The 6,214-nt window shown below is 36.2% G+C and overlaps 1 long non-coding RNA gene across 1 annotated transcript; it reads right to left on the bottom strand.

Moving 5' to 3' along the window:
- Positions 1-477: 477 nt before the first annotated feature.
- LOC129290630 (uncharacterized) lies at positions 478-6,179 on the bottom strand. The gene is made up of 2 exons (XR_008588470.1): positions 1,014-6,179; positions 478-805 (listed from the first exon to the last, which is right to left on the bottom strand). It is a non-coding gene; the product is annotated as an uncharacterized LOC129290630 (long non-coding RNA).
- Positions 6,180-6,214: the final 35 nt, after the last annotated feature.

Below are 6,214 nucleotides of genomic sequence, written 5' to 3'. Positions count from 1 at the left end.
GTGTCTGTGTGAGACTTTAAAAAGAAATATTAGATAATGAAAATAGGGAAATGGTAAAATTATAAAAAAAGTAATAATCTATCTTCCTATGCAAAACCAACAAACCTTAATAGGACAATTAATTTCTTATAGAAGGTGACTTGTATATAAGATAAAAGAGAATACATATTTTCCTAATTGTCATTCTTGAATACCAATATTTTTTTTTTTGGGCAAATAATACCAATCACTAGTTATTTCTCTCAAAATTCTAGGATTATTGTTTTTTAATTAAGTGATTTTGATATACTCCTAGTACATTTTGGATAAAGACAATAATTGCCTATAAAAAAAAAATCTATGAATCATCTATATATTGAAAGGTAGGACTTTAAAGGGAAAAATGTCTTCCAATATGAAATAGAGGTAAAATATCTTTTTTTTTTGTTTTTTTTCCCCAACGAGGTAAAATATCAAACATAAGAGTGAACATTAGTCTTGTCTCAAACCACTGATTTTCTAGAAGTGTCAGAGAAGTTTAAAGATGCTTCTAGACATGAAATATGAAATAGGAACGGATAAGATTATATATGAAACAATGGAATAGATAAGATTATATATGAAACAATGAAATGCAAATATGACCGTTAAGACGGGCTTTAACTATCTTTCATTGCATTCAGTTATTGGAAGCATAAGTGTGACACTTGACAGTTAAGATGGGCTTTAACTGTCTTTCCGAATCGGGTGGCGAGATAGTCAAAAGCGTCACACGAAATTTCTTTTCACTCTTCGAGTTCCAGAGGATTGGAATTTTCTTCAAAACCTAACAATTTACATCAATGACAAAATTATGAGTTGTCATAAGAAATGATAGATTTGCTATATTTAGTTAGTTTAAATATATATATATATATATATTTTATGGATATCAATCAAGTTTCTAGTATACATTTCATTTCATTTCATTTAATGTTCAAATAAGCGTCACAATAGGATAATGAAATCATTGCGCAAATTTGTTAAGCTTTAACCTGAGGCATCGTGCACAACTTGCAATGTATATATATGACATTAGCACATTATCAATATCCTGATGGTTGCCGCAAAGAAAAAGACACCTACGAATCTACGATGTTAAACACAAGCAATGAGAACTGAGAAGAACAAGATGACAAAAGGCAAAGACACAGTATAGATTTGATGTCCATATACTATATCCATTCACCAAACAATTATCCGACAAATTTATTCAAGTGAACTCCACCATGACAACAATTATGTAGGGTAGATAACTGATATGAGATCAATTCATTGTCAAAAGTTGGGACACGCTGGGTGGGATCATTGTTTAGAAATAACTGGGTATTCATCGGATTTAAGGGCAATCAGTATAGAAAAGTGAAGCAAACCATCGAAACTGGAGCAAAAGTAGGATTAATAGAGGCTGCTATGAACTATACACTACCAAGAATGCTGCTCTCAATGCAAACCTGCTCAATCCGATGCAAAGAAGGCTAGTAAAATTCTTGCATAGGCCTATGGGTTATCAATTCTGGAACAACCAAGAACATTACCTTCGACTGTGACCTGATTAAGAACGAAGAAAGACAACCAAGCAAAGACCAATCCAAATTTCAAATGGACAGTGAATACTAGTTGAGGGTGTTGGAAGAGCCAAGGTGCCCAATGGAAGGAATCAATGCTGTTTTGAATATTCCACAATTTAAATGAAATTTAAATTCAAAGCTGACGAGAGAGTATAATTTTACTGACATTTGTTGCTGATTTTTTGTGTTGTACAGGACTTACCTCCAGGGACTGTTGTATAATTGTAAATACGACAATAGTGAGGTATGAAACTAGCCGTTAGGTTATTTAAGATATTAACTGTTCTATTAGAGACTAGAAATAAATACCTCTTACTTATTTGTATGCTCTCATGTTGAGCCCTCAATACAGACCTGCGTATGTTCAGTACTTCTCATCTCTCTATTCCTCTCAATCTCTCTCTGATTCTCTGATTCTTCCTGTTCTTCTCTCCTCTGTTCTCTCTCTCTCTGTTTCTCTCTCTGTAGAATTACAGAGGTATAACAGTGGTATCTAGAGCCAGGCATTCCTTGGCCTCTTTCCCTTCTCATTCTGACAGTACATGGTCAAGACTTGAAGCCAGAAACAAGAAGAAATGGAAGAATGCATGGTCAAGCTTGAAGAACACCGTGGCAAGGTTGATGCCTTGTCTGAACTGGTTGAAGGCCTCTTGAATCAGCAACAGATGCTGAAGTGTGACTGTGAACATGACAATACCAGAAATAGGCATTAAGGCAATGGACGTAAGGGGCATCATAGAAACCAGAATGGCAAACTTTGATGGCAAATGGATAAGAAGCTGGATATCAAGGATTTACAAGATGACCAGGTTTTCTTGCTGCAGTCGGTGACAAATGGACAAGAAAAGATTGAGTTATTCGCTGTCCAGACCTCTGTTCAGAAATCCCTGAAGCAATTTCCAGCACTCAGCACGAATTTTCAGACCTTTTTGGAGCACTAAAAGGGCTGTCACCATTTCAGGAAGTCATGACCACCCCATAGTGGCTTCAAGAAGGCATTAATCCTATCAATTTGAAACCCTATAGAGACCCCTGAGCCCAAAAGATGTGATTGAAGGGTTGGTGAGAGAGTTATTACAGAATGGGGTAAAAGAAGGATGGCAGTTGGAGAATGTTTATTGATTATAGGGAATTGAACAAGACGACAATGAAGAATCAATACCTTATTCCTTTGGTTGAGGATTTGTTTGATGAATTAAGTGCAGCAAGATGGTTCACAAAATTGGATTTAAGGGCTGACTTCCATCAAATCAGAATGGCACCTCAAGATGTTTTAAGAATTGCTTTCAAGACTCATAGTGGGCACTATGAGTGGTTAGCTATGCCATTTGGCTTAAATAATGCACCAGCAACCTTTCAAGGAATTATGAACAGCATTTTTTTGCCCTTGTTTGAGAATGGTTTGTTTTAGTATTTTTTGATGATATTTTGCTTTATAGTGCTAACCTTGAGGATCATGGGCAGCACCCAAAACAAGTCTTCTCTATCCTAAGAAAAAAATGTTATTTGATTAAAAAGAGCAAGTGCTCTTTTGCTACACCAAAGTGGAGTATTTAGGGCACTTAATTAGCGAAAGGAAGGTGAGAACAATCCTAGAAAAGATTCAGGCAATGGCTGAATGGCCTGAACTGAGGAATATCAAGCAACTAAGCATTTTTAGAGCTGGCTAAATATTATAGACGACTCATCAAGGGATTGGTGTTTTAACTAAGCCATTGACTCTACTCCTTAAGAAGAATGGCTTCAGATAGACCAATTCTGCAGCTGAATCACTTCAGAATCTCAAGAAAGTACTAACTTTAGCCCCTGTCCTCACTCTTGTAAAGTTCAACAAGCAATTTGTAGTAGAAGTTGACGCGTGTGGGGTTGGTTAGGGGGCTGTTTTTAATGCAAATGGATAGCCAATAGCTTGTTTCAGCAAGGGATTAGCTGAAAGACACCAAAAGCTCTCCGTTTATGAAAAAGAGCTAATGGCCATGGTTTTGGCAATGCTTCATTGGCACCAATATCTTTAAAGAAGGACATTTATCATTCTATTAGACCAACAGAGTTTAAAATATTTAATGGGACAAAATTTGAAGACATCTTTCCAGATGTTGTGGTTGGCAAAGCTAGTTGGGTTTGATTATGAAATTTAGCATAGAAGGGAATAATAATTCTCTCGCAGATGCTCTCTCTCAGATGCCTAAACAACTGATGCAAATGATTTATGATACTACTTCACATGAGTTGCTTGTAAAAATAAAAGAAAGCTAGGATAATGATGCTGTCATAACAACAATAAGAGAGGAAGTCCAATAGCAGGATGGAGTTTGGGGACATTTCACATATGATGGTGATTTTCTTAGAAGGAAATGGAAGCTAGTGGTGGGGAATAAATCTGATTTGAGGCAACAAATATTGGAATGGCTTCACTCTAGTCCTCAAGGAGGCCACTCAAAAATCCAAGCTACCTATCAAAGGGTTAAATCTTTATTTTGGTGGAAAAAACTGATAAATGATATCTCTCATTTTATTAAACAGTGACACTTATGCTAGGTGAAAAAAATGAGACTTTGGCTACACTTGGATTATTGTAGCCTTTACCTATTCCTAGCAAGGTATGGGAAAGCATCACTATGGACTTCATTGAAGGTCTACCTAAATCTTTTGGTAAGGACACGATTTGGTTTGTGGTTGATTGTATGAGTAACTATGCACATTTTCTACCTCTTACTCATCCTTTTTTAGCTTCTTCTTTAACCCAGATTTTTATAGATAATATTTACAAATTACATGGAGCACCTTAAGAAATTATTTGTGACTGAGCCCCTTTCTTTGTTACTGGATTTTGGAAAGAGTTTCTGCAGGTTTTAGGGGTGAAATAGCATCTTTGTATAGCCTATCACCCTCAACTGATGGCCAATCTAAAGTCTCAACCGTTGTTTAGAAACTTATCTCTGTTACATGTGTTGGGAGTGACCCAAGGACTGGAGCAAGTGGCTGCCACAAGTAGAATGGTGGTATGACACCACTTTTCACACAACAACTAACTAGGCTACTCCTTATGAAATCCCTATTTACCTCACAACAATGTTTTAGATGCCTTGGATAGGTCATTCACAGCTAGGGAGGAAGTTTTGGTTGTTTTAAACATCATCTTCAAAGGGCAGCCAATTTGACAAAGCAAAAGGCTGGCTCGCATAGGATGACCGAGAATTTGCAATGGCATAGTAGGTTTTTCTTAAACTCCAGCCCTATCATCAAATTTCAACAGAAGTTCCCAGAAGTTAGCTCCTCATTATTACAGTCCTTATAAGGTTTTGGAAAGGGTTTGAGTTGTTGTATACAAGCTAGAATTACCTATAGAATCAAGGATTCATCCAACTTTCCATGTGTCTTGTTAAAATTGTGTCCTGCTCCTAAAGTAAAGCAACACCATCCCTTCTAATGATTGGGCTGCACTACCACCTATACTAGAGCCCGAGAAAATTTTGAACAAAAGGGTTGGTAGAAAGTGAGGAAGAATTATTACAGAAATTCTAGTTCAATGGAAGGACAAACCTGATGAGGAAGCCTCCTAGATGTCACTTCATCAATTTCAACAGTAATTTCCATCATTTGTTGTATCTAAACCTTGAGGGCAAGGGTCTTTTGAAAGGGGGTTATTGCTATATAATTGTAAATATGACAATAGTTAGGTATTAAGCTTACGGTTAGGTTAGTTAAAATATTAACTGTTATATTAGAGCCTAAAAATATCTCTTACTTATTTGCATGCCCTCATGTTAAGTCATCAGTAGAGACCTGCATATATTTAGTACCTCTCTTGTCTGTCTACTCCTCTTAATCTCTCTCTGATTCTCTCATTCTTTTTGTTCTTCTTTCCTCTGTTTCTATCTCTCTTTCCCTCTCTTTCTATCTTTGCCAGAATTACAGAGGTAAACGGGGACTTGGTTAGAGTAGGCATTGTGAGAGTTTCTACATCCTAGAGCTAATAGAAGATGAAGGGTGCTTGTAGTAGTCATTAGGCTGGCAACCTAAAATTTGGCACTAGAGATTGGGTTGTGCATCAGGAGAAATCATGAATTAATGGACAAAGCATGTTGAGATGGATTGTTATTTTGTAAGAGAAAGGAAATAATCAGGAGAAATCATACCAACAAAACATATGGATAAGAGACTAGCTAGATAAAATATTTTACAGATACCAGTAAACATTTTCATGGAACCTTTTATTTTATCCTACGTTTAGTTATGTGACAAGACAATGTTGTTTAGTTATGTGACAATAGGATAATGAAAAAAATTGCAGTTCTGCTAAGATTTTAGTTGAGACATGTGGATGCCTCACAATTTCTGATGCACATCATTGTCCAAAAAGAAAGCAATTTTAGGTCAAGGGGCTTTTATTATAAATATGTATAATTTTCTCTCACACAATAAAATAATTACTTATAAAGTAAAATGGAAGATTTCTTTGCTATCCCGTAAGGCTTGTTGTTGTTGTATAAAGTAAAATGGAAGATCTCTTTCCATTGGGCCTCGGGCAAAGATGTACTGGGATTGTAAGATCTCTTCCTCCATCAACTTTCATTCCGCATGTCCCATTATCAAATCCTTCTTGAGATAACGAGATTAATCAG

This window comes from Prosopis cineraria, unplaced genomic scaffold, assembly GCF_029017545.1.
Source record: "Prosopis cineraria cultivar Desert tree isolate PC_DT_omini unplaced genomic scaffold, ASM2901754v1 PC13, whole genome shotgun sequence".
In the NCBI taxonomy this organism is placed as follows: Eukaryota; Viridiplantae; Streptophyta; class Magnoliopsida; order Fabales; family Fabaceae; genus Prosopis; species Prosopis cineraria.
This window is presented reverse-complemented; position numbering and strand designations above follow the sequence as displayed.